At 43.0% G+C, this 27677-nt stretch overlaps 3 non-coding genes across 3 annotated transcripts; all 3 read right to left on the minus strand.

Annotated features, from left to right (window-relative positions):
- Nucleotides 1-10183: 10183 nt before the first annotated feature.
- Nucleotides 10184-10256, minus strand: trnav-cac (transfer RNA valine (anticodon CAC)). Its single transcript has one exon. It is a non-coding gene; the product is annotated as a tRNA-Val (tRNA).
- Nucleotides 10257-23876: 13620 nt separating this feature from the next.
- On the minus strand, nt 23877-23949 carry trnav-aac (transfer RNA valine (anticodon AAC)). Its single transcript has one exon. It is a non-coding gene; the product is annotated as a tRNA-Val (tRNA).
- Nucleotides 23950-24562: 613 nt separating this feature from the next.
- trnav-uac (transfer RNA valine (anticodon UAC)) lies at nt 24563-24635 on the minus strand. The gene has a single exon. It is a non-coding gene; the product is annotated as a tRNA-Val (tRNA).
- Between the last annotated feature and the right edge of the window lie 3042 nt (nt 24636-27677).

The following is a 27677-nucleotide window of genomic DNA, read 5'->3' on the forward strand; positions in this document are numbered from 1 at the left end:
GTGAGTGAATGTGAATGTGAATGTGAATGTGTGTGTGTGTGTGTGTGTGTGTGTGTGTGTGTGTGTGTGTGTGTGTGTGTGTGTGTGTGTGTGTGTGTGTGTGTGTGTGTGTGTGTGTGTGTGTGAGAGAGTGAGAGAGAGAGAGAGATTGTGAGTGAGAGAGTATCATTTTTTTCCATTTCTTTCATCACTAAACTGTTTTGATTACATTTTTAATAACCGACAACCATCCGTGTGAGTTCATGCCATCTGATGAGATCTGAACAAACTATTTCACATTAGCATAACAATATAAATGAAACAGTGTCTCAGAAACTTAAGACTTGAAATATTCCTGACCAAATTAGTTGAGACTGTGGAAAAAAACATACAACCTTATATTGTAGTTGCTTAATTTCCTATCTATCTGTCTGTCTGTCTGTACATGTAGACCTACATGTTGCCTACAACAGCCTAATGACTGCCTCTTGTCCTATAGAGATGCCAAAGGAAGGAAAGCCAGATTCATTCTGGACCGGCGTCATGATGCTGTTTGCCCAGGGGAAATATAAATTTTCCACTGGCCAGAGACCTGGGAGCAGACGTTGGAAGGCAGTGTTAGAGAGGATAAAGAATTGTCCCCTGACCCCTGCATTTGGCCTAACGGTCAGAAAAAAAGACATTTTTGAGAAAAAGATCCCCTGCAAATGTGGCTACCATGATGTAAGTAATGTCATTGAATCCTTAAACATATGATATGAGACAAAGATGCTGACAAATGCTTCCTCTACAGCTGTTTCCCATGGCTGCTTCTTCGTTGTGCTTGATTCTCCAAATCACTGTTTTGATGCAGAGTTTTGTGTGATTTAGAGGATAAGAGGATATAGAGAGTAAATACAAAATATTGTTTCCCTCAGTCAGGACAGCAGACAGGGACCGCAGCAGGTCCACAGCAGACAAGCACCGCAGCAGGTCCACAGCAGACAGGGACCACAGCAGGTCCACAGCAGACAAGGACCGCAGCAGGTCCACAGCAGACAGGGACCGCAGCAGGTCCACAGCAGACAGGGACCGCAGCAGGTCCACAGCAGACAGGGAGCGGTGATAATACCATGACATGCTCCCTTTGTGCTCAGGAAGTGCTCTTTGACCAGTTTACTCAGCACCTGTCAGACTTCCATGTCCAGGAGCAGTGTGAGCACTGCGGCACAAAGGCCATGGGTGCTGTCAGGTTATCAGAGCACCTTGAGAAGTGTCATGTCTTAAAATCTCCCACAGACCTCCCAAACATTTCTCCTCTAACCCCTTCAGCCCGTCCCTCCACTACCCCAGCCCAAGAGATGACACCGACACCAATCGTCTCTCCCCGAGATGCTCCAGCTCCAGTCTGCCTCACAGCCCAAGAGACGACACCAACCATCTGTCTCCAAGTTGCTCCTGCTCCTAGCCCTTCCACACTATCTGAGATGGCACCAGCGACTCAGAGTGGCACACCACTTCTTCCTTCTCCTGCTTCTGCTCCTCCTCCAGCAGCACCAGGGCTCCCAGTCCCTCTGTGCTTTCCAGAGGTAAGGCGGGCCAGGTTTTTGCCAAAGCCGTTCCTCCGGGTCATCAAGCCAGGTGATCGGGAGTGGATTCTCTAGATCACATCCTCTATGACGCAAGTTGGCAGCTGAGACAGAATGTCAGGGAGAATTGGCACCACCCCCAAGCCCAATCAGATCTGTGGCACCTCCAAACCCACATGATTACTTTCGACAGAGGATGTTCCTGGGCACCAATGCGTATGTGGGGCATCCCTCTGAAATGCACTCTGTGCAACCGAAAGATGCACCACTCTGGCATTTACACCAAGGTCAGAGAGGTCATTGATGTGGATAGCAAGTACTATTTAATAGGGGGAGATTACCCAAGGTGCAGCCAGTGCAAACAACCTGTCTGTCCTTGGAGTAGTGACATTTTAAAGCAACTTGACCCCTCTAACCGCAACAAATTCCCTGCTGTGTTGACTACACATTTGGCACTGGACAGAAAATGTTTGACACTTTTGCGTCCTAGAACAGCAGGGAATAGCTCCAGTTACCTGCAGCAGGCCTTTCAAGAGGCACACAGTGAGGAGTGGGCTAGGAGATCCTGTGACTATTTCACAGATTGTGAAATTCACAAGAGATCCTGCCTGAAGCAGTCCCAGGCTGTTTATCCCCCACCACCACCACCCTTCTCTCCCTTGCCCCTGGCCCAGTGGTTCGAGACAGTGCATGCCAACGATGTTGTCGGTCACCTTGATGAACTCAAAGGTGTCATCACTTCAACGTTTGGCAGAATTCTGAAGCTCGATTCCACTAAGGTAAATGTAAACCTATATAAGCTTGAGCTAATTTGTTCTTTTAGGGTTTGATAAGAATACATATGCTAATGATGTATATACTTTTGTTATAACAGGTTACCAAAAAACTTGCTGGGGGGATTGAGAACACGGCAACATGGATGTCCAATGTGGGGAACGAGTATGGTCAGGTCCTCAACTCGGTCCTCACAACCGGCGAGGGGGCTGGGCTGGATGACTTGTGATCGTTCAACGGTACATGCTGGTGAGCCACAGCCAGCTGCTATCTATGTGGATAGAGACTGTTGCAGTGACAGAGGTGGGTTTCCTGTAATTTGTGTTGATGTTTTTTTTTGCCAAATTAAGGCAGTTGGTGACAATACAAACCAAAAAATGCTTTTACACAGGAGTGAGCCCAGTTCTCCATTGGTTTCGGCCATGGACGTCCACTGTGCGGTTGGATGTGTTCCACTTTATGAGGCGATTCACCAACGGTCTCACCACAGAACACCATCCACTGTACGGTACGTTCTGCTCCAAATTGTCGAGTTGCATTTTTGAATGGGATTACCAGGACATCTGTCATCTGAAAGAGGCGAAGCGGTCAGAGCTGAGGCAAAAGCATCAGGGCCACGAGCCAACAGATGCCCAGGTGTTGGCGAGCATCAGCTCTAAAGAGCTAGCCAAGCACTGCCGCAGGAAAACCCGTGGAGTGGAGGAGACTCGTGCCCTCATCAAAAGTCTTCTTGACTCCATGTGGCACCTTGTGGACGGCACTGGGCTGCACCTTATAAACCATGAATGCATGTCTCAAGTGTGGGAGGTACAGCAAAAGCACCTTGCCTGCATTCAGGATCCACCAGGAGTGCAGCTTTACACAAACATTGGGTCAGGGCTGGAGAAAGGAGAGAAGACACTGGATGTGCTAAGATGCAGCAGAGGGTCCTCCTCTCTGGAAAGCTTTCATAAGCACCAGTTTGCTTTCATTCCAGGCATGTTAAAACCTCACACACATATGGTATATTTTGCTATTGAATGTTGACATAGTATTGTTTTAATTTGTTGTAATCAGTGATCCTGTTTTTTGTCTCATCCGGGTGGAGATGCACTAATAAACTAATAAACTAAATAAACTAATAAACTAATAAACAGTTCATTTTTAATGTAGAAGAGACACAAAAAATGTAAAAGACTGTTTATTCTTTATTTATTCTTTATTCTGTGTATACTTTTATTAATCACCTCAGCAATTTGGAAGCGGTGGCCCTAGGCCCTGGCCAGATCCCAGGTCCCCATTGGAGGAGAGTGATGCCTCTGCTGGGCCCATCTACTCCCCATTGGAGGAGAGTAATGCCTCTGCTGGGCCCATCTACTCCCCATTGGAGGAGAGTAATGCCTCTTCTGGGCCCGTCCTCACCCGATTTGATGAGAGAGATGCCTCCGCAAGTCCCGTCCTCACCCCATTTGAGGAGAGTGTGCTCGTCACTCCAGCTACGGTAAAGTGGATAATGTTTCACCATCAGAAATGTGGGCTTCTTTATATTTGCTCTTGTACCAGATGTTTAAAATGTTATGGTGTTTATTGGTTCAATTCTTGTAACAGGACACTAGGTGTGATGCCAGAGGGATTCCTGGATGGGAGGCAGTTGATGCCTTGGCAGGTTACCTGGTTGGGCTTAACCGAACTATAACAAAACTCTCCAATGCTGAAGTGGCAGAGATTTTGAGGTTATACTCACATCTAAGTGTCTTTGACCAGACCCCCACCAGATACACCCTCAAGAGCAAAAAAACAACATTGCCAGGACCTTGGAGGGCTTCAAGAAAGTGCAGTGGCTCTGCTCCAGGCCAGCAAGCAGCTGAGAGGTATCCACATCTCATATAGCTATATTCTTTAGTATTTGTATCAATGTATTTATGTCAATATGTGAACATGCATATATAATGAGCACTATGTGATCTGGTCATCTATTTGCAGATTGTTCATGGTCCATGGTCAGGCTGCTCACAGACCAGACCAAAACAGAATTTCAGAGTGTGTTGCTCTCAAGCTGTACAAAGAGTACAAGGAAGCCAGAAATAGGCCAAAGGACAATAAAGGGAGGACATTTGCCATACCCCAGTCCATTGTCATGGCATACTCTCACATCAAGCAGCTAGTTGAGGACTGCAGAGAGATCATGGACAGGAGTGACCTGGTACTGGTAAACATTAACAACACCACTGTGTCCTCCTGGTGAGTTCATCTTTAATATCTTCATAAATTGATTGAATTGCATATTTGAATTTTTTTTTTAACAATTAACACACTGAAAAATGTTCTGAAAAACTCTTGTGTGTGTTTTGTTTTCTGTCTCTGCAGGCTGCATGATCGCCAAAAGAGAACTGAACGGGGTTCTTTACTTCAGGGTGTGCAGCTTCCACAGCAGATTGCCGTGGCTAAAAAATCCCTCCTGGAGGTTCGTGACCTACCATCACAGCCAGTTCAGCATGGACACACTCTTTTTGAGTTCCAGGAGCCTGAGAACCGTGAGGGCGAGGCAAAAATCCGCCAGCGACACAGTTCCAGAACACCTGCTATTCCACAGACAGGTGGGGGAGACGCAGCTATTGCCAAACACGATGCTGCTTCCTCTCAAAACAGCTGTATGGAGGGCTGGTCCTCTGCCTACAAGCCATCCCCAACACACTACCAGAGCTGGTCTTCTTACCAGGCACCCCTGGCACACTCTCATGTTTGGTCCTCCACCCACCCACAACCCTCAGCATCCACCCAGGGCTGGTCTGCAACCCACCCACCAACCTCAGCATCCACCCAGGGCTGGTCTACAACCCACCCACCACCCTCAGCATCCATCCAGGGCTGGCCTGCCACCCAACCACCACCCTCAGCATCCACCCAGGGCTGGTCCTCCAACCAGGGCTGGTCTGCAACCCACCCACCACCCTCAGCATCCACCCAGGGCTAGTCCTCCAACCAGGGCTGGTCTGCAACCCACCCACCACCCTCAGCATCCACCCAGGGCTGGTTCTCCAACCAGGGCTGGTCTGCAACCCACCCACCACCCTAAGCATCCACCCGGGGCTGGTCCTCCAACCAGGGCTGGTCTGCAACCCACCCACCACCCTCAGCATCCACCCAGGGCTGGTCTGCAACCCACCCACCAACCTCAGCATCCACCTAGGGCTGGTCTGCAACCCACCCACCACCCTCAGCATCCATCCAGGGTTGGCCTGCCACCCAACCACCACCCTCAGCATCCACCCAGGGCTGTTCATCCACCTCCTACTGTCCCGACCAACCTAGGTTCCCTCACCAAGCACTAGATCCCTTTAATCGCCAGCGTGAATGGCGATTACGCAAGGCAGCCCTTGAGAACCAGGAGCGACTGAGGAAAGGTGAGCCCCCAAAGATGAGAAAGGCAAAAGAGAGCTACCACTATGAGTGTAAGCTGTGTGGTCAACCTAAATCAAAGCAAACTGGACACTCACAGGTACGTGGCAAATGGTACTGCCCTGCATCTGGACAGACCCTTGAGGAGTGGAGAAGCTCTTTGTAAATGCACCTAATACATTCTTTTTTATAAATATTTTTAATAATATGTTTTATTTATTTTAAGAAAATGTTCACATTCACTGTTCAAACCATCTGCAAAGAAAAAACAAGCAAGAAAATAAAGTAGAAAAAAGTATGTTTGCTGTTGCAAATAGAAAAAAAAAATTAGTTGCTGTTGCAACTATTTTCAAAAAACAAAATACATAGGATAGTTGCTGATGCAACTATTTCAAAAAACAAACAAAAAAAACAACTCTTGTGGTGTAATTGTAACACGTCCATCCTTTGGGTGGGAGACTCCAGGTGCAAATCCTGGCAAGAGTGTGCAACTTGTTGGCCCAATCAGTATTTAATTAAAAAATAATTTATGACATAATTTAATATGCATTTTCTCCTTCTTTTCTCATTATTATTACAAGATGTAGTGGCGGTCATAATTATTATCATAACATTTTGTTAATAACAAAGCATTATTACTCATACCAATCCTATTTGTATCTGATTTTATATATATGATAGATTCATTGCAATCTCTAATAGTTTACTTATATCGAGACATGTTCCAATAGCTGAAAAAAGCTGCCCATGAGGATGAGGAGCTAGTGTCAAAGGGGGAACCGCCACGGAAGAGGCTGACAAACGAAAAGTACCACTACACCTGCAAGGGGTTTGGACAGGACAAAATAAAAGGACTGGACACACCCAGCTGAAGGGGCAGTGGTACTGTCCAGCATCAGGACTGACCCTGGATGACTGGAGGAAGAGTGTATAATTGCTGTCACCATTACTTGTCTGTCTGTTACAATAAAGTTTAATAATTTTATTGGAGCCAATAACAGTCTTCACGTTTTTAAGTAATTTCCTCTTGAATACCAGGACAGTGAGTGTCATCCATTGAATGTAATTGTTAAAACTAAAGCCAGAATTACTTGCAGAATCATTTTACATTTATTCACAAAACCCAACACTCAATTTGGAATATGTTTTATTCACTTGTGCTGCACAGATGTAGTCTTTCAAATAATTGAGTTTACAAAAAAAGGAGGGGAAACATGATGGGAGAGTTATTTACATTTATACACTGTTAATACTGTTATAGCTTTAAATGTAGCATGTGACATTTTGAGTTAATTATTTGAATATTGATTTGTTAACATCACAAAATATGTTTACTTACAAGAGCGTTTGCTTTAAATGCATTCATGTGCATAATTGCATAATCACAGGGTTACTACTGTAGGGATTTATATGGAAAAGAGTTCCTGTGTTAAAAATGACTACGTTACCCACAATGCATTGCATGTAGTACTTACGGAATGCACTACGAGACTAGAGAACAAGCGAAGATGCAAGCGATATTGCCACGGCATAGGTTCGAATCCCGCAAGAGACATGAAATTAAAGTGATGATAACCCTTGCAATAAGTGCAGAACTGTGTGTTAACAATGTTGAGAAGATAAGAAAGTAGATAAAAATTTATATATTGTACGTTTTGCTCCTTTTTTCTCCTCTTCTTTTTCTCCCTTTCCTCCCTCTTTTCTTCTCTACACCCCCCTCCCCCCTTTTGCCCCTTTCTTGGCCGAGTGGTTAAGGCGATGGACTAGAAATCCATTGGGGTTTCCCCGCGCAGGTTCGAATCCTGCCGACTACGTTGAGTTTGTAACCTTCTGGAGGCCTAGCTTAAACTTTATAAAAGGAAAAAAAGTCACTGTTACAGGATTACCCTTGAAAAGAGTTATGTTGGATAGAAACCATTTTGTCTGCAAGCTAAAGATGACAAGGCCCCTTTGTAGTCAGGAACACAAGTTTACAATAACGATAAGAGCGCGGCAAGTCAACAGCATTGAAGCGTGTGAAGAGGCTTTCCAGACAAGTAGCAGTGAGTTTTTGTTCTTTTTCCTGGCATTATTTTCCTTTAATGACTGTTATCATCAGTCTAATAGGCTGCATTCCCACTAATTTGCAAATAAATTTTGACATAGCAGACGTATTGACGGCCGTTCTGAATCTTCGAAGAATGAAACGCAATGCCTTGGAGGACACTCTTTTTTCTGCGCCAATACGATTCATTTTGCTGTGCGTTCCCACGTAGCACGCACGCGTCTTGAGTAAGAGCCCAGATAGCTCAGTCGGTAGAGCATCAGACTTTTAATCTGAGGGTCAAGGGTTCAAGTCCCTGTTCGGTGAACGAGCCTCTTTTTGTGGAGTGGTACGTTTTGTTGTTGAGTTCTTGCTGATCTACACTGGCCTCGGGCAGCGAATTGCGGTTTCTTAATGAGAGGTTTTATTACTGTGTGAAATCTTTCAGAGTATCACGGCACTGCATGAATTTCTGCAGTAGTATTGGGATGTGAAATTAACAATTAATATTAAACAATTTAATCAGAGACTCTGATATCAGTCAATCAGGCCACTAAAAGATGACTACCGTAATTCCTCAAATAAAAACCGGTAGTCAATTAAACGCCTGCCGGGCCTCTGATAGTGGCCGGGGGCGGGGTCAACACAGACAATTAAAGGCCGGTCTTAAATTAAGGCTGGGGAAAATTTAGTGTTGATAGGTATTCTCCTAAGTGACTTTCATGTAATGACATAACGTAACATACTCATTTTCCACTAGATATTTTCCCTCTAACGTTCCCAGCGGGCACTTTGACATCAATGTAACATCAATATGACATCAAACAATATGTCAAAATGTTGTTGAGTTTCAACAACAAGTTTCCCTTTATCAGGCTCAGGGAATGAGTGCAGAAATTTCATGGAAAGACTTTCATCAGTCTCCATTCTATGAGGCTGAGAAGCAGAGGTGGATTGAGGAAAAGAAAAAATGACTTCACTGACAAATGACATGCCCAGACCTCAAATACTGTTTATAGCTCAAAGACATTCCTTGCACAATGTTATGCATATATGTATATACATATTATTGCACTTTTAATGTATATATATATATATATTTTTTTTTTTTTAATATTTAATTTATTTCCATTTGTTCATTAAAATACCAAAAGTATTGTATTTTATTGTATTGGATTGTATTTTAGTGTTTTTTTAAGTTCATTTATTGACTTGCATTATTTTATCTTGCTCAGATTTGAAAAACACTAAATGTTAAGCACTGGTACTATTATACTCTGTACATAATTGTTTAATTTAAAATACTTTTTTTCTTGTTTTTTCCTGTTCTCCTCAACTTTAGATATTATTATTGCTGTTGTTTAATCTATAATCTATCATTTTAAATTGTTAAATTTATTTCCATTGTTCATTCAAAATCAAAAAAAAATTTAAAGTAAATTTTATTGACTTGCATTATTTTATCTTGCTCAGATGTGTAAACACTAAATGTTAATAACTGTTATCATTAAACACTTCATAATTATTTGATTTAAAAAATCTTGTTTTTTTCCTACGTTCTCCACAGCTTTATATTTTATTATTATTATTATTAATGTTATTGTTGTTTAATCTATAAGTATTCAATACATTACCTTTTTTAGTTTTACATAATAATATGTATATTTTTGTACTATAAATAAAACGAGAAACTTACTATTTGGTGTTTACTGGTTATATTTCATATATATATTGGATTTCTGTACATAGTTAAACAAATATAATGTAAATATCTCAATGTAAAATGTAAAGGTCTAAAACATTATCAAAATGTTCTTTACAATTATTCACATTCAAATATTTTCTATATTAAAGAAAACTATACCCTATTATAATGTAAATGTTTATTAAGGTAATTGCACATTTTGTACATTCTACACAATAACTAATCTTACACGTTTTATTCTATTTTGTGCACAAAGTTAGTTTATTATATGTAAATCGTACTTAACATGAGTTTCTAATAATTTTTTAGTATAGATACACTTTATGGTATTTGTGGTCGAGACGAGACTCGAACCTGTGATTTCGTGTATTTTTTCAGGCCCGCCTCCCTGGAATTTCCTGCGTTCTTATTGGCTAGCAACGCTCTACACCTACATACGACTGGCCGCATGGTGTACAACTAAACGTAATAACCACTACACTACGGAAACTTAATTTGGACGTCAGTCCCACCTCTTCTAGGGTACGCTTGTTCAAAAGCGACTGAAACTATAGACTGCCCAGTGTTTTTAACATGGCAAAAAGCTGCTAATTTTGTTGGCAGACCAAACATTTTTTATTACTGTAAAGGAAACCTCAATGGTCATTTGTTTTATTTTTGTCCTTTTCTAAAGAGATTAAACCACAAACATCCCTGCAAGTGTACTGACCTGCTCAACAGAAAATCGCATACGAAATTTTTGCAAAAACCACCCACAGTTTCCGCCCAGTTTCGAACTGGGGACCTTTCGCATGTGAGGCATACGTGATAACCACTACACTACGGAAACACATCTTCAGGTTGCAGACATAAATCTTTAGGTGCACAGTTTAAATTTTCTGTGAGAATCCAACCGCTGCTTCTGCTCGGTTTCGAACCGAGGACCTTTCGCGTGTTAGGCGAACGTGATGACCACTACACTACAGATACCTATTGACGAGGTGCATGTTCTTTTTAGAAGATGGCTCCTTCCCATAATCTGCCCTGCAAGCAGTGTGACAGTCTGTAAATTCCACAAACAACCGAACAGAGGTCATTCGGCATGGCAGTCTGCCTACAGCTCCTTGGTACGATGGCCTTCACCTGTCTCAAAAGCAAGGGTTTTGTAGCGAATTGCAGCATTTATATTTAAAATGCCTCCGCTTGTTTTCACCCAGTTTTGAACTGTGGAAGAGAGAGGTATAAGGGCGGCTTTCGTCAAACTGACAGTTTTATTGCCCCCCATAAAGCCCTGCCCCTCCCCTTCTATGACACCGTGGGAATTTCCCACGCTCCTTCCGGATTGGTCACGTTACCGTGGGAATCCCCCGAGATACTCAGCCCTCCCCTCCCTCCCTCCCTCCCTCCCACTTCCGGCTTGTACATCTGTGCATGGAATTTCTCCCCACGCTAACTCCTCCCCTTCCTCCCCATATTGGTCTGAACAGATTAAGTGTGGAAAATCACCCACGATCACTAGGGCTCAATGTAAAAAATGTTCAAAATGATTAAAAAACATTAAAGACAATATTTTAATCTTTTTTAAGAAAATGTATAATAAAAGCCATAATCAGTATCATGCAAATAGTTTTATTTTCTAACATACGTTTGAAGAAAAGTTGTACTTTTACAATTAACTAGTGTTTAAAGGTATTAAAAACGTTGTATAAAGTTAAAAAAGTCTTACGTTTTTACAAAACTCCGTTTTGCTGAAAGAAGAAGAACAAAGACATTATAAAAGGTTTTGTGAGAAACGCTGTGAAACACTTGTGATCATTTCCGCACTCCGACCAGAAATGGCTGAACGGGAGTGGTACGGTGCACCACACGCTGACTCCTCCCACGACACACCTCCGCACCTGGAGCGTGGGAGATAAAACACAGAGTTCCCACACACACACATCTCCACACATGGATCGAGGGGAATAGAACACAGAGTTCCCACACGCACACACACACACACACACACACACACACACACACACACACACACACACACACACACACACACACACACACACACACACACACACACACACACACACGTCTCATTGGTCAGCTACGACTGACACTTACGATGACATCACTCTAAGGGATTTCCCTCCGTGGCGGTCTATTTAAAAACGCCACGATTTCAACGCAAAATACGGTTGTGATTGTGGATTATTAGATCTATTCAGGAGCAATGGCTATGGCAACAGAACCCAAGACCCCCGAGAGAAACATTGATGAGGCTATGGAGGATTTGACTTTAGCTCCGCGGAATAAGCAATCTTGTTTAACAAGATTTCTCCATGAACGATGTGGAATATGTTTTTCATTTGTCTGGCGGCCGTTTGTGCAAGTACAATTTTGAAGAGAACAACCGCGAAGTCAGATTGATTAATGTGGATAACGATGAGAGATTTACAAGGAATACAACAGAGGATCCGCATCTGTTTTTCACAGAACGAGACTGGATCTTATTTTTCACCTGCGTCTGGAAAGATATGAAAGAAGGGTGTGACGAGCCCCTCTTTATAGCGGAGTGGAACGGTCTAACGATGGGTACAAAATACAGGCTGCTGGCGGACAACGTTAACAAACATCCCGAGGATTACATTTACATCCTTTGCACTGATTTTGGGTCAGATGTACCCAAACGGGCATGGCCTATCTCGGAGGATAACCACCTTAAATACTACGATTTAAAATTCATGTTTCAGTGGAAGGATATGCCCGTGCTGGAAGACATTTTTGCCAAAATTGATAAACTTTTCAAATGGTGTGATGCGTACGAGCGCTACAATAATATTAAAGTGAAACTCTTTCACCCGGATTGGTACACGCCCAGTAGGAGGGGTGTTCATATAGCACCGCCCACATTCTACAAGCATTAAAAAGACCTCCCTTGACAACTCAACTCATTCTGCATTATGTCTCAAGAAACCATTCACCCCGGATTCTCTCCTCTTGGAGCTGTTGATGGATACACGCAATCAGGATTATCAAATGCACCGGAAAGAAGCGTCGACTGGATGAATAAATTTTGTACAGATCTTGGATATCACAACTTGGCGTTCTTCACGAACTATGGAGCTAATGGGCCCGTTACAAATGCAGGTACAGCATCCCCTGTGAACGCTGACACGTCTGCTGATGAGCCAGACGGGTGTCTCGGCGATGCTGGACATCGGATTATTAAAAGTGTAGTTACAATCATATTGGAATATTTGATCTATAAACGAATGAAACAAAGCTGCGACGGCTGTATCGTAGACCACCCATCCCAAACGAGGCACTCGTGTTTGTTCGAACCACCTGGATATTATTTTTATGGATGTTTTGACGAGATCAGCCTGAAGGTTCTCAGACCGGAGCTAAAAACTATCCTAGCTCAATCGCTGAGTCTGTATGGTGCTACACCACATCTGCAAAGAATCCAAGGTGCTGTCGAGACAATCTTGTTTGAGCTTAAGGATGAGATGTACATTGTGGAGCAGCTGGGATCTATCAGACAGAAACTTGTGGATGAAAGTTGTGAGGAAATTATTTACTCGGCTGTCGAGAAGTGGAAGCTTGCTGCTGCTGAAGACCCTGAACCTGTCCTCGTGTGAAAATGTGGAACCTCTGCACATTCTGGATTCTCAAATATTTCTTTAAACTGCGTGTTAAATGTGGATTATCAACCCTGCTGTACAAGATTATCGATGATAATCATGCTACAAACACCGGAAAGTCTGCGGATGATATACGTCTAACGAAATTGACGTGTCAAATGAATGCTGTGCGGAAGTCATCGGACGACTGGAGTAATATGGTGAACATATCTGTAATCCATAAATGTACGACTATCAAAAACATTCTCGATCTAATGCCTGAAAATGCTGATTCCCTTAAAATAGAAAACATATTATGTCTATGTACGTATGTAACTGATGTTTGCAAATTGTTGACATTTTAGCTGAATTCGTCCTGGAGAAAAACTTTGAAATGTGTGTGAAATTTCTTTTGACGTTTGGATGATACATGATTAAACCCTTGTAACCCTGTACTTTTCTCGATTCTAAAATAAAAAAAATGATTATGTTGATATACCCTTTTGTGTGTGACTATGTATGTAAAAAAAATAAAGTGAACAACATTGTAAGTGATCCGTTATTTTCTGAAATAAAATAATAGATATTCCTGAAATAAAAAAAATAAAAAAAACTTTATTGTTTGCTGATTGTTTGTAAAAAAAAACAAAAAAAACTTTGTTGTTTGCTGATTGTTTGTAAAAAAAAATAAAAACTGAACAACAATGCAAGTGATTCAGGTATTGTCTGAAAAACTCATAGCGTCGACATGTCAGAGCTAATGAAGAAGATATACTATGATCCAGCGAATTCTGGTGCTTTTGGTGGTAAGGACAGATTAAAACAAGCGGTATTGCAGGAATACAACGTAAGACTATCTGATAAAGAGGTGACGACTGGCTCTCCAGTCAAGACGAATACACTCTCCATCGTACTGCACCAATAAAATATAAACGGAATCGTGTGGTAGTGTATGGAAAAGACCATCAGTTTCACGCTGATTTGGTTGATATGTCGATATACTCGAAACAGAATGATAATATTAAATACATAATTACAGTTATTGATATTTTCAGTAAATTCGCATGGACGTGTGTACTTAAAAATAAGACGGGGCCGGAAGTGATGAAAGCTTTTTTGTCTACTCTGCGGGAGGGGCGTATACCAACAAAGCTACAAACAGATAAGGGCACAGAGTTTTTCAATAAACATTTTCGTATTTTACAAATACGTAAGGAGACACCCGAATTTAAATTCTCAATTGGAGATGTCGTGAGAATCTCTAAAGTCCGGAATATTTTTGCCAAAGGGTACGAGCAAAATTATACTGAAGAATATTTCACAATAACCGCATGCATTCCACGTATCCCTCCCGTATACCGATTACAAGACTATGACGGTGAAATTATCGCTGGTTGTTTTTATGAACAAGAACTACAGAAGATTATCGTGAGTAATGATGCATCTTTCAAGGTTGAAAAAATACTGGATAAACAACGCTGTGGGAAAGTCATGTGTGTGTTAGTCAAGTGGTGGAGGTGGCCTTCTAAATTCAACAGCTGGATTCCTAAAAAACAGGTGATGGATCTGCAAACCACCTTAAAGTTATAGTGAATTCGTAACAGGTGTCATTTATGTAAATCATGTCTGAGGAGGGGTTCCACGTTACATTCCCCTGCAATGCTTCGACTAATGTCTATCCTGAGAATCGTATATCTAATTACAGAACTAGGTTGTGCTAGAAGTATACATTTAAAAGGCCTGTGGGAAGTGGCACTGGTCGAGTTTGAATATCCATTGACCTGGTACACCTTCAATGAGGACGACGCTGTATTTATTATCGATTGTGATCAAAGCCTATTACAGAATAACGTCAAACTGCACAGTGTAAGGGGTGACCTTAATATCCAAACTTTTCGGAAAGCCCTAAAAATATCTACGAGCCGGAGCGCTTTAAAGTGTGGTTATTTTGTGGATATACCCATACTACTCAGAGAAATAAATGCATATCTCCCCCCGCGGGTGCAGCTCGGCTACGATCATATAAAGAATAAGATATTTCTGAAAGCAGGCCAGAGGGCTTCGTTGACATTTTATGGTAAGGTATCTGTTATACTGGGATTAAAACCCGGTGTTCCTATGGAAGTTGCAAACAGTTCGGATGAGCATCAAGACACACACGTCACATCAGTCACATACGCACCGTTCCAGGCTGATATAAGAGGTGGTTTTTATACCCTATATGTGTACACAGATACAATAGACTACCGATCAGTTGGAGATTTGTATGTACCTTTACTAGGTACAGTACTTATCGAAGGGGAAACAAACAAGGCTGCCTGTGTCAGGTACGACAAGTCACACTACGTGCGTCTTAATAAAACCAGTATTAACGAGATAACTATTGAGGTTAAAGACGACTTGAACAGAGAGATACTATTCACCTACGGGAAGGTTGTATCTAAACTTCACTTTTAGACCCGTGAAACAACACCTTTTTTAAATGGTTTATCTCGCTCCGTACCAGTCGGACCCCGATCGTTATGTTGCGTACTACAAATCTCAAACCGGAAACGGCTTGCCCGGTTACGCAGGGGGTGGTGTCATGTACGGTTCCGGTTTTGCATCAGGAATCGGCGGATTGTTTAGGGGCTTGTATCGAATGGCAATCCCATTTCTTAGAAGGGGGTTCAGTATAGCAAAACCACATCTAAAAGCCGCTGCAAAAAACATAGTAAGTGATTTCGTAACTACAGCTCTAACAAATTCGTATAACAATGATGACGGTCAGAGCTGGCATGGACTTATGGTCATGGGGCGTAGACGGCTAAAACCACCAGGGACCCGTATGAGAAGAGGGCGTGGTCATGGCATAAAGAAAACCATACGCATCAGTAAGAAGCGCTCAGTCGCAAAAATCAAACAAAGAACCCGTACGAAGCGTGTGAAAAGAACTACAAAATTAATTGTTGATAGGTAATCTCCTAAGTGTCTTTCATGTAATGACATAACGTAACATACTCATTTTCCACTAGATATTTTCCCTCTAACGTTCCCAGCGGGCACCTTGACATCAATGTAACATCAATATGACATCAAACAATATGTCAAAATGTTGTTGAGTTTCAACAACAAGTTTCCCTTTATCAGGCTCAGGGAATGAGTGCAGAAATTTCATGGAAAGACTTTCAGCAGTCTCCATTCTATGAGGCTGAGAAGCAGAGGTGGATTGAGGAAAAGAAAAAATGACTTCACTGACAAATGACATGCCCAGACCTCAAATACTGTTTATAGCACAAAGACATTCCTTGCACAATGTTATGCATATATGTATATACATATTATAGCACTATTAATGTATATATATATATATATATATATATATATATATATATATATTTTTTTTTTTTTTTTTATATTTTTTTTTATATTTAATTTATTTCCATTTGTTCATTAAAATAACAAAAGTATTGTATTTTATTGTATTGGATTGTATTTTAGCGTTTTTTTAAGTTCATATATTGACTTGCATTATTTTATCTTGCTCAGATTTGAAAAACACTAAATGTTAAGCACTGGTACTATTATACTCTGTACATAATTGTTTAATTTAAAATACTTTTTTTCTTGTTTTTTCCTGTTCTCCTCAACTTTAGATATTATTATTGCTGTTGTTTAATCTATAATCTATCAATATAATTTATTTCCATTGTTCATTAAAATCAAACAGTTTTGTCCTTGTTTGCATAGTACTTTAGTGTTTTTAAAGTAAATTTTATTGACTTGCATTATGTTATCTTGCTCAGATGTGTAAACACTAAATGTTAATAACTGTTATCATTAAACACTACATAATTATTTGATTTAAAAAATCTTGTTTTTTTCCTATGTTCTCCACAGCTTTATATTTTATTATTATTATTAATGTTATTGTTGTTTACTCTATAAGTATTTAATACATTACTTTTTTTAGTTTTACATAATAATATGTATATTTTTGTACTATAAATAAAACGAGAAACTTACTATTTGGTGTTTACTGGTTATATTTCATATATATATTGGATTTCTGTACATAGTTAAACAAATATAATGTAAATATCTCAATGTAAAATGTAAAGGTCTAAAACATTATCGAAATGTTCTTTACAATTATTCACATTCAAATATTTTCTATATTAAAGAAAACTATACCCTATTATAATGTAAATGTTTATTAAGGTAATTGTACATTTTGTACATCCTACACAATAACAAATCTTACACGTTTCATTCTATTTTGTGCACAAAGTTAGTTTATTATATATAAATCGTACTTAACATGAGTTTCTAATCATTTTTTAATCTAGATACACTTTATGGTGTTTGTGGTCGAGACGGGACTCGAACCTGTAATTTCATGTATTTTTTCAGGCCCGCCTCCCTGGAATTTCCTGCGTTCTTATTGGCTAGCAACGCTCTACACCTACATGCGACTGACCTTCGCGTGTTAGGCGAACGTGATGACCACTACACTACAGAAACCTATTGATAGAGCATGTGCTTTTTAGAAGATGGCTCCTTCCCATAATCTGCTCTGCAAGCAGTGTGACAGTCTGTGAATTCCACAAACAACAGAACAGAGGTCATTCGGCATGGCAGTCTGCCTACAGCTCCTTGGTACGATGGCCTTCACCTGTCTCAAAAGCAAGGGTTTTGTAGCGAATTGGAGCATTAAATTTAAAATGCCTCCACTTGTTTCCGCCCAGTTTTGAACTGAAGACCTGTCGCGTGTAAAGCAAACGTGATAACCACTACACTACGGAAGTCGGGAGCCCGGCGAAATCCGGCCCCCTCGCTCGCGATACGGGCGTCGGGCACAGGGGGGCGACTCGCCGACCGCCCTCAGTCGATTCGACGCGCGCCGAAAAGGTTGCGGGCGGGCGTCCACGGAGCGCACGCGCATCCCCCTGACCGCCCTTTCGCGAAATTCCCTGACCGCACCTACTGACCACGGAGCGCCCGTCAGTCCCACCTTTGACCTGCGAACAGCCCCCTGGCCACGCCCACTGACACGAACAGCCTATTCGTCCCACCGACCGCCTGTGTGACCACGAACGGCCTTTTCGCCCACGGCCAACCTAAGTGACGGCCCCGCCCACTGACACGAACAGCCTATTCGTCCCCCTAACCGCCTGTGTGACCACGAACGGCCTTTTCGCCCACGTCCAACCTAAGTGACGGCCCCTGGCCCCGCCCACTGACACGAACAGCCTATTCGTCCCCCTAACCGCCTGTGTGACCACGAACAGCCTATTCATCCCACCGACCACCTATGTGACCACGAAAGGCCTATTCATCCCACCGACCGCCCAGTGACCACGGACAGCCTATTCGTCCCACCGACAGCCTATGTATCCACGAACGGCCCGTCCGTCCACGGCCAATCTAAGTGTCGGCCCGTGGCCCCGCCCAGAGACCACGGACAGCCTATTCGTCCCACTGACAGCCTGTTTGACCACGAACGGCCCGTCTGTCCACGGCCAATCTAAGTGACGGCCCGTGGCCCCGCCCAGTGACCACGGACAGCCTGTTTGTTCCACTGACAGCCTGCTTGACCACGAACGGCCCGCCCGTCCACGGCCAATCTAAGTGACGGCCCGTGGCCCCGCCCAGTTACCACGGACAGCCTATTCGTCCCACTGACAGCCTGTTTGACCACGAACGGCCCGTCTTTCCACGGCCAATCTAAGTGACGGCCCGTGGCCCCGCCCCGTGACCACGGACAGCCTATTCATCCCCCTAACCGCCTGTGTGACCACGAACAGCCTATTCATCCCACTGTGCACCTATGTGACCACGAACGGCCTATTCATCCCACTGACCGCCTGTGTGGCCACGAATGGCCTATGTGTCCCATCAGAAGAACTATGCATTATTAGACTTAAAATGGCATGTCCATGGACAGCTTACAGGGACTCTGTCAAATAAGTTACAGGTGGGCAAAGTAAGGGCCCACCTGTAACTTATTTGACGGGGTCCAAATAGGCTGTCCGTGGTCAATGCATTAACAGGTCATATTTCATAATTACAGTGGTTTTATGAGGTGGAACCTACTGTACACCACACAGGGGATACAATACAACAGACTGATGTACATTAAAGCTATTAATTATGCATAATTAGCCTAAATATGGACTGTCCATGAACAGCCTATTTGGACCCTGTCGAATAAGTTACAGGTGGGTAAAGTAAGGGCCCACCTGTAACTTATTTGACGGGGTCCAAATAGGCTGTCCGTGGTCAATGCATTAATAGGTCATATTTCATAATTACAATGGTTTTATTAGGTAAAAACTAATGTACACTAGACAGGGGCCACAATACAACACACTGATGTACATCAAAGCTATCAATTATGCATAATTAGCCTAAAAATGGACTGTCCACGAACAGCCTATTTGGACCCTGTCAAATAAGTTACAGGTGGGCAAATTAAGGGCCCACTGTAGCCTAAAAATGGACTGTCCACAGACAGCCTATTTGGACCCTGTAAAATAAGTTACAGGTGGGCAAAGTAAGGGCCCACCTGTAACTTATTTGACGGGGTCCAAATAGGCTGTCCGTGGTCAATGCATTAATAGGTCATATCTCATAATTACAATGGTTTTATGTGGTCAAACCTACTGTAAACCACACTGGGGACACACTACAGCACACTGATGTACATTAAAGCTATTAATTATGCATAATTAGCCTAAATATGGACTGTCCATGAACAGCCTATTTGGACCCTGTCGAATAAGCTACAGGTGGGATGCTGTTTTTAACTTAGACATTTTAAGCGGGTGAATCCCCGTAATGATTAGGCGATTTCATCACATGTGGTGAAGTCCCACCTGCAACTTATTTGATGGGGTCCAAATAGGCTGTTCATGGACAGTCCATATTTAGGCTAATTATGCATAATTAATAGAACACTTTATATTACTGTACAGGAAACCTCAATGGTCATTTGTTTTATTTTTATCCTTTTCTAAAGAGATTAAACCACAAACATCCCTGCAAGTGCACTGACCTGCTCAACAGAAAATCGCATACGAAATTTTTGCAAAAACCACCCGCAGTTTCCGCCCAGTTTCGAACTGGGGACTTTTCGCGTGTGAGGCGAACGTGATAACCACTACACTACAAACACGTCTTCAGGTTGCAGACATAAATCTTTAGGCGCACAATTATTAAAAAGCATATAAAGGAAGTGAGCGCTGCTAGTACCTAGCGTGGCAAACAGTTTAAATTTTCTGTCAGAATCCAACCACTGTTTCTGCTCGGTTTCGAACCGAGGACCTTTCACGTGTTAGGCGAACGTGATGACCACTACACTACAGTCACCTATTGATGAGGCACATGTGCTTTTTAGAAGATGCCTCCTTCCCATAATCTGCTCTGCAAGCAGTGTGACAGTCTGTGAATTCCACAAACAACAGAACAGAGGTCATTCGGCATGGCAGTCTGCCTACAGCTCCTTGGTACGATGGCCTTCACCTGTCTCAAAAGTAAGGGTTTTGTTGCGAATTGCAGCATTTATATTTAAAATGCATCCACTTGTTTCCACCCAGTTTTGAACTGAGGACCTTTCGCGTGTAAAAAGCAAACGTGATAACCTCTACACTATGGAAACTTGATTTGCAAGTCAGCCCCACCGCTTCTAGGGTACGCTTGTTCAAAAGCGACTGAAACTATAGACTGCCCAGTGTTTTTAACATGGCAAAAAGCTGCTAATTTTGTTGGCAGACTGAACATCTTATATTACTGTACAGGAAACGTCAATGGTCATTTGTTTTATTTTTGTCCTTTTCTAAGAGATTAAACCACAAACATCCCTGCAAGTGTACTGACCTGCTCAACAGAAAATCGCATATTAAATTTTGGCAAAAACCACCCACAGTTTCCGCCCAGTTTCGAACTGGGGACTTTTCGCGTGTGAGGCGAACGTGATAACCACTACACTACAAACACGTCTTCAGGTTGCAGACATAAATCTTTAGGTACACGCTTATTAAAAAGCATATAAAGGAAATGAGAGCTGCTACTACCTAGCGTGGCAAACAGTTTAAATTTTCTGTCAGAATCCAACCACTGTTTCTGCTTGGTTTCGAACCGAGGACCTTTCACGTGTTAGGCGAACGTGATGAACACTACACTACAGAAACCTATTGATGAGGCAAATGTGCTTTTTAGAAGATGGCTCCTTCCCATAATCTGCTCTGCAAGCAGTGTGACAGTCTGTGAATTCCACAAACAACAGAACCGAGTTCATTCGGCATGGCAGTCTGCCTACAGCTCCTTGGTACGATGGCCTTCACCTGTCTCAAAAGTAAGGGTTTTGTAGTGAATTGCAGCATTTATATTTAAAATGCATCCACTTGTTTCCGCCCAGTTTTGAACTGAGAACCTTTCGCGTGTAAAGCAAACCTGACAACCACTACACTACGGAAACTTGATTTGTAAGTCAGTCCCACCGCTTCTAGGGTACGCTTGTTCAAAAGCGAGTGAAACTATAGACTGCCCAGTGTTTTTAACATGGCAAAATGCTGCTAATTTTGTTGGCAGACTGAACATTTTATATTACTGTACAGGAAACCCTAATGGTCATTTGTTTTATTTTTGTCCTTTTCTAAGAGATTAAACCACAAACATCCCTGCAAGTGTACTGACCTGCTCAACAGAAAATTGCATACAAAATTTTTGCAAAAACCACCCACAGTTTCGAACTGGGGACTTTTCGCGTGTGAGGCGAATGTGATAACCACTACACTACAAACACGTCTTCAGGTTGCAGACATAAATCTTTAGGTGCAAGCTTATTAAAAAGCATATAAAGGAAATGAGCGCTGCACCCACCTAGCGTGGCAAAGAGTTTAAATTTTCTGTCAGAATCCAACCACTGTTTCTGCTCGGTTTCGACCCGAGGACCTTTCGCCTGTTAGGCGAATATGATGCCCACTACACTACAGAAACCTATTGCTGAGACGGATGTGCTTTTTAGAAGATGCCTCCTTCCCATAATCTGCTCTGCAAGCAGTGTGACAGTCTGTGAATTCCACAAACAACAGAACAGAGGTCATTCGGCATGGCAGTCTGCCTACAGCTCCTTGGTACGATGGCCTTCACCTGTCTCAAAAGTAACTGTTTTGTAGCGAATTGCAGCATTTATATTTAAAATGCATCCACTTGTTTCCGCCCAGTTTTGAACTGAGGACCTTTCGCGTGTAAAGCAAACGTGATAACCACTACACTATGGAAACTTGATGTGCAAGTCAGTCCCACCGCTTCTAGGCTACGCTTGTTCAAAAGCGCCTGAAACTATAGACTGCCCAGTGTTTTTAACATGGAAACTTGATGTGCAAGTCAGTCCCACCGCTTCTAGGCTACGCTTGTTCAAAAGCGCCTGAAACTATAGACTGCCCAGTGTTTTTAACATGGCAAAAAGCTGCTAGCGGCAGACTGAACATCTTGGGCCAGTTGTTCAAAGGTAAACTGATCGGATTTTGGTTATCGGACTGGATCAAATCTTGAACATGGGTTGTTCAAAAGGGAAAGAATGAGTCTGAAATCAGATTAGATCATGGAATCCAATCCTAATTTTAATCTGGATCAAACCTTCAGTTTGTGTTGTTCAAAACTTGTCAGTATGATTTGGATAACTTTGATCCAAAAAAACAGTATTATCCTGATCCCAACTGGGGGTAGGATTTCAAGTTGGATTCCAAGAAGAAAATGTAGTAAAACTTTTAAATTGGTCAAATAATACTTTTGTATCATTTAGTGTATATATACTTTTATTTATATTTTGCACTTGACTTGTGTAACCGTTGTAACAGTGATAAAGTAGATAAAGTAGACATAGGCTACCAATAAAGCCATTCAGTAAAGTAAAGTAAAAATAAAAATGATCTTGTCCCCATGAAATAATTTCAATAACAAACAAAAATAATATAATTCCATTTTTCTGTCATTCATCACCGTATATTAATTTCAAAGAAACAATCATTAGAGATGAGCCTGTCAAAAATAATTTCTAACAATTGCATACTATACGTCCAGTCAGTCCCTCATTCAGAAAAATGTTTTAAGACGTTTTCAAAATATCCACAATGTATATTTGTTTTTTATTTGTTGTGGCTCAGATGAGGGGTCATAAAATAAATTTATGAATGGAAGTGGATGTTTTTGTTATTTTTGTGTTTTGTCTCAAAATAAGAAGCATTTACAGTGACTCCATGTTGGCTCTTCTACCTGTTCTTTACATAGCTAAAGGATATGTTGTCCCATTAAGAGCACTGGTAATCCGGATTTGGTAATCTTGTAAACTGTGTATCTGGATCAGGGTGATCCAGTCCAATGTTGCTTTGAAAAACCGGCATAAAAGTTAGACGGATTACCTGATCCTGAATAAGAAAAAATGGGATTTCCAAATCCGGATCAATTTGATCCAGATTAAATGTTTTGAACAACTGGCCCCTTATATTACTGTACAGGAAACCTCAAAACCTTTTATATTACTGTACAGGAAACCTCAATGGTCATTTGTTTATATTTTTTCCTTTTCTAAAGAGATTAAACCACAAACATCCCTGCAAGTGTACTGACCTGCTCAACAGAAAATCGCATACGAACTTTTTGCAAATTTCACCCACAGTTTCCGCACAGTTTCGAACTGGGGACCTTTCGCGTGTGAGGCGAACGTCATAACCACTACACTACAGAAACACGTCTTCAGGTTCAGACATAAATCTTTAGGTGCACGCTTATTAAAAAGCATATAAAGGAAATGATCGCTGCACCCACCTAGCGTGGCAAACAGTTTAAATTTTCTGTCAGAATCCAACCACTGTTTCTGCTCGGTTTCGAACCGAGGACCTTTCGCGTGTTGGGCGAATGTGATGACCACTACACTACAGAAACCTACTGATGGAGAGTGTGCTTTTTAGAAGATCCCTCCCTCCCATAATCTGCTCTGCAAGCAGTGTGACAGTCTGTAAATTCCACAAACAACAGAACAGAGGTTATTCGGCATGGCAATCTGCCTACAGTTCCTGGGTACGATGGCCTTCACCTGTCTTAAAAGTAAGGGTTTTGTAGCGAATTGCAGCATTTATATTTAAAATGCATCCACTTGTTTCCGCCCAGTTTTGAACTGAGAACCTGTCGCGTGTAAAGCCAACGTGATAACCACTACACTACGGAAACTTGATTTGGACGTCCGTCTCACCTCTTCTAGGGTACGCTTGTTCAAAAGCGACTGAAACTATAGACTGCCCAGTGTTTTAAACATGGCAAAAAGCTGCTAATTTTGTTGGCAGACCAAACATTTTTTATTACTGTACAGGAAACCTCAACGGTCATTTGTTTTATTTTGTACTGACCTGCTCAACAGAAAATCGCATATGAAATTTTTGCAAAAACCACCCACAGGCATGGCAGTCTGCCTACAGATCCTTGGTACGATGGCCTTCACCTGTCTCAAAAGCAAGGGTTTTGTAGCGAATTGGAGCATTAAATTTAAAATGCCACCACTTGTTTCCGCCCAGTTTTGAACTGAGGACCTTTCGCGTGTAAAGCAAACGTGATAACCACTACACTACGGAAACTTGATATGGACGTCAGTCCCACCGCTTTTAGGGTACGCTTGTTCAAAAGCGACTGAAACTATAGACTGCCCAGTGTTTTTAACATGGCAAAAAGCTGCTAATTTTGTTGGCAGACCGAACATTTTATATTACTGTACAGGAACCTCAATGGTCATTTGTTTTATTTTTGTCCTTTTCTAAAGAGATTAAACCACAAACATCCCTGCAAGTGTACTGACCTGCTCAACAGAAAATCGCATACGAAATTTTTGCAAAAACCACCCACAGTTTCCACCCAGTTTCAAACTGGGGACCTTTCGCGTGTGAGGCGAACGTGATAACCACTACACTACTGAAACACGTCTTCAGGTTGCAGACATAAATCTTTAGGTGCACGCTTATTAAAAAGCATATAAAGGAAATGATCGCTGCACCCACCTAGCGTGGCAAACAGTTAAAATTTTCTGTCAGAATCCAACCACTGTTTCTGCTCGGTTTCGCGTGTTAGGCGAATGTGATGACCACTACACTACAGAAACCTATTGATGAGGCACATGTGCTTTTAGAAGATGGCTCCCTCCCATTTGGTGGTTCTAGATCGGTTCCAAATATGTGTTTCAGCAAAACGGTTCGAAGGAAACCCCCGATCGGCCCGAAACTGACGTATGCGTCCCGTCACGGGCCCCTGGGACGGGTTCTAGAGTTCCGCGTCCCTCTGACCTTTTTTCGCGCTAATTGGCCACCAACAGCCCCATGGAATAAGTTGCACGTGGGACGTCAAATAAACAGGGGCCAAAAGGGGTCGAAAGGTCGCAGCGGCCCCAAATTCGGCACGGCGGTAGTCCGGGGGCCCCCGGTTCTAGATCACGGGTTTGGTGGTTCTAGATCGGTTCTAAGTATGTGTTTCAGCAAAACGGTTCGAAGGAAACGCCCGATCGGCCCGAAACTGACATATGCGTCCCTTCACGGGCCCCGGGGACGGGTTCTAGAGTTCCGTGCCCAAAACTGCTCGTTTGGCCGAAAAAAGCCCCCCTTGACCTGGAAGCGCCTGTGAAGTTAAAACTGAATAAGTTGCACGTGGGAGGGCGGAAATACAGGGGTCGAAAGGTCGCACCGCCTCCAAATTCGCCGCCCTGGTAGTCGAGGGGCCCCTGGTTCTAGATCCCGGATCGCAGGGTTCAAGATCGGTTCCAAGTGTATAATTTTTTTGTGCAAAAATCTCCTCACTTTTGGTCCTACTGAGCATATGTCTTTCTGTGTGTGCAAGAGGGCTGCCACTAATTGGACCATGTCCTCGGTGAAGGGTGGACAGAAAGGTCCGATCGGCCCGAAACTGACGTATGCGTCAACCGGGGCCCCCGGTTCTAGATCACGGGTTTGGTGGTTCTAGATCGGTTTGTGTTTCAGCCAAACGCTTTGAAGGAAACGCCCGATCGGCCCGAAACCGACACGCGGGTCTCGTCACGGGCCCCGGGGACGGGTTCTAGAGTTCCGCGTCCCTCTGACCTTTTTTTGCGCTAATTGGCCACCAACAGCCCCATGGAATAAGTTGCACGTGGGACGTCAAATAAACAGTCGCCCTAAGGGGTCAAAAGTTCGCAGGACCTCGAGATTGGTCACGGACGACCGCCACGGGCCCCCGAATCGGGCCCCAGAGTATCGTGGCTCTAGATGCTTCCTGAGCCTACTAGGCCATCTAATCCTAACTGCTGAATTAACCCTTGCAGACACATGCTCCCATAGAGATCAATGGGAGACAGAGAGGTGCATAAAAAATAGCTAAAAATAAACTTTGCATGCCTCGGCCCTCTGTCTGTCGCAGAGGGCCACGTGACGCAACTTTTTGTAGAGTTTGGGGCCCCTCGGACCCCCGGGGGCCGCACGGGAGCCACTGTCACGTGCAACTTATCCCATTCATTTTCATAGGCGCTTGGTGGACATCCCCACGCAACGGTCCCAATAGCTCCGAATGGCTCCGATTTGAAATCTGTGGCCCCTCAGGGTCCCCTCAGACGGTCCACAAAGACTGGGGTCCGTAGTACCCCGTTAAGTGCGTTACAGTCAAAAACAGCATCCCATCTGTAACCTATTTGACGGGTGCCCTAAATGCTGTCCGTGGACAGTCCATTTTTAGGCTAATTATGTATAATTATTAGCTTTAATGTACATCAGTGTGTTGTATTGTGTCCCCTGTGTGGTGTACAGTAGGTTTCACCTCATAAAACCACTGTAATTATGAAATATGACCTGTTAATGCATTGACCACGGACAGCCTATTCGGACCCCGTCAAATAAGTTGCAGGTGGGACTTCACCACATGTGATGAAATCGCCTAATCATTACGGGGATTCAACCGCTGAAAATGTCTAAGTTAAAAACAGCATCCCACCTGGATGGAATGGAGTTCCGACTGATCCTGGCACGAAGGTGAGTATACTGAAATGATTTAGGCCTGCTCTTCTCCCTGGCCCTGCTCCTCTCACTGCACCTGCATCTCTCACTGCATCTCTCACTGCTCCTGCATCTCTCACTGCTCCTGCACCTCTCACTGCATCTCTCACTGCTCCTGCACCTCTCACTGCACCTGCATCTCTCACTGCTCCTGCACCTCTCACTGGCCCTCATTTATCAAAAGTGCATACACCAAATTTCCAGCGTACACCCAAAACCACGGTGACTTTGATATTTATCAATATGGACGTTGGCGTACGGCACGCTCAAATCCTACGCCAGGTCAGGAGGTGGTGTACATGTACGCACGTTTTGAGTTAGTGCGGAAAGGCAATTGATGTGCCATAGGCACTGAGGTCCTATCCAGAAGCCCGCGGCAGCACGTCCATTGCACATGGCGCCCCAGCCTGTGGAGGAGGCATCTGTCATTACAACAACATGCCGCGAAGCTCGTTCCAGAGGCACTCCGGCCCGTAGAAAACTGAGGTTCGACCACGGGGTGAAGGTCTGACGGCAGGTCGGAGTAACTGGTACTCGGAAAGTGCCGTGTTGCCATGCCCACCTCGGGACTCGGTCGCGAAGCCAAAGCTGAAGCGGTCTCATATGGAGCAA

The sequence above is a fragment of the Siphateles boraxobius genome, unplaced genomic scaffold (genome assembly GCF_051911475.1).
Source record: "Siphateles boraxobius isolate OS27281-9 unplaced genomic scaffold, OSU_SipBor_1 63, whole genome shotgun sequence".
NCBI classification, from domain to species: Eukaryota; Metazoa; Chordata; class Actinopteri; order Cypriniformes; family Leuciscidae; genus Siphateles; species Siphateles boraxobius.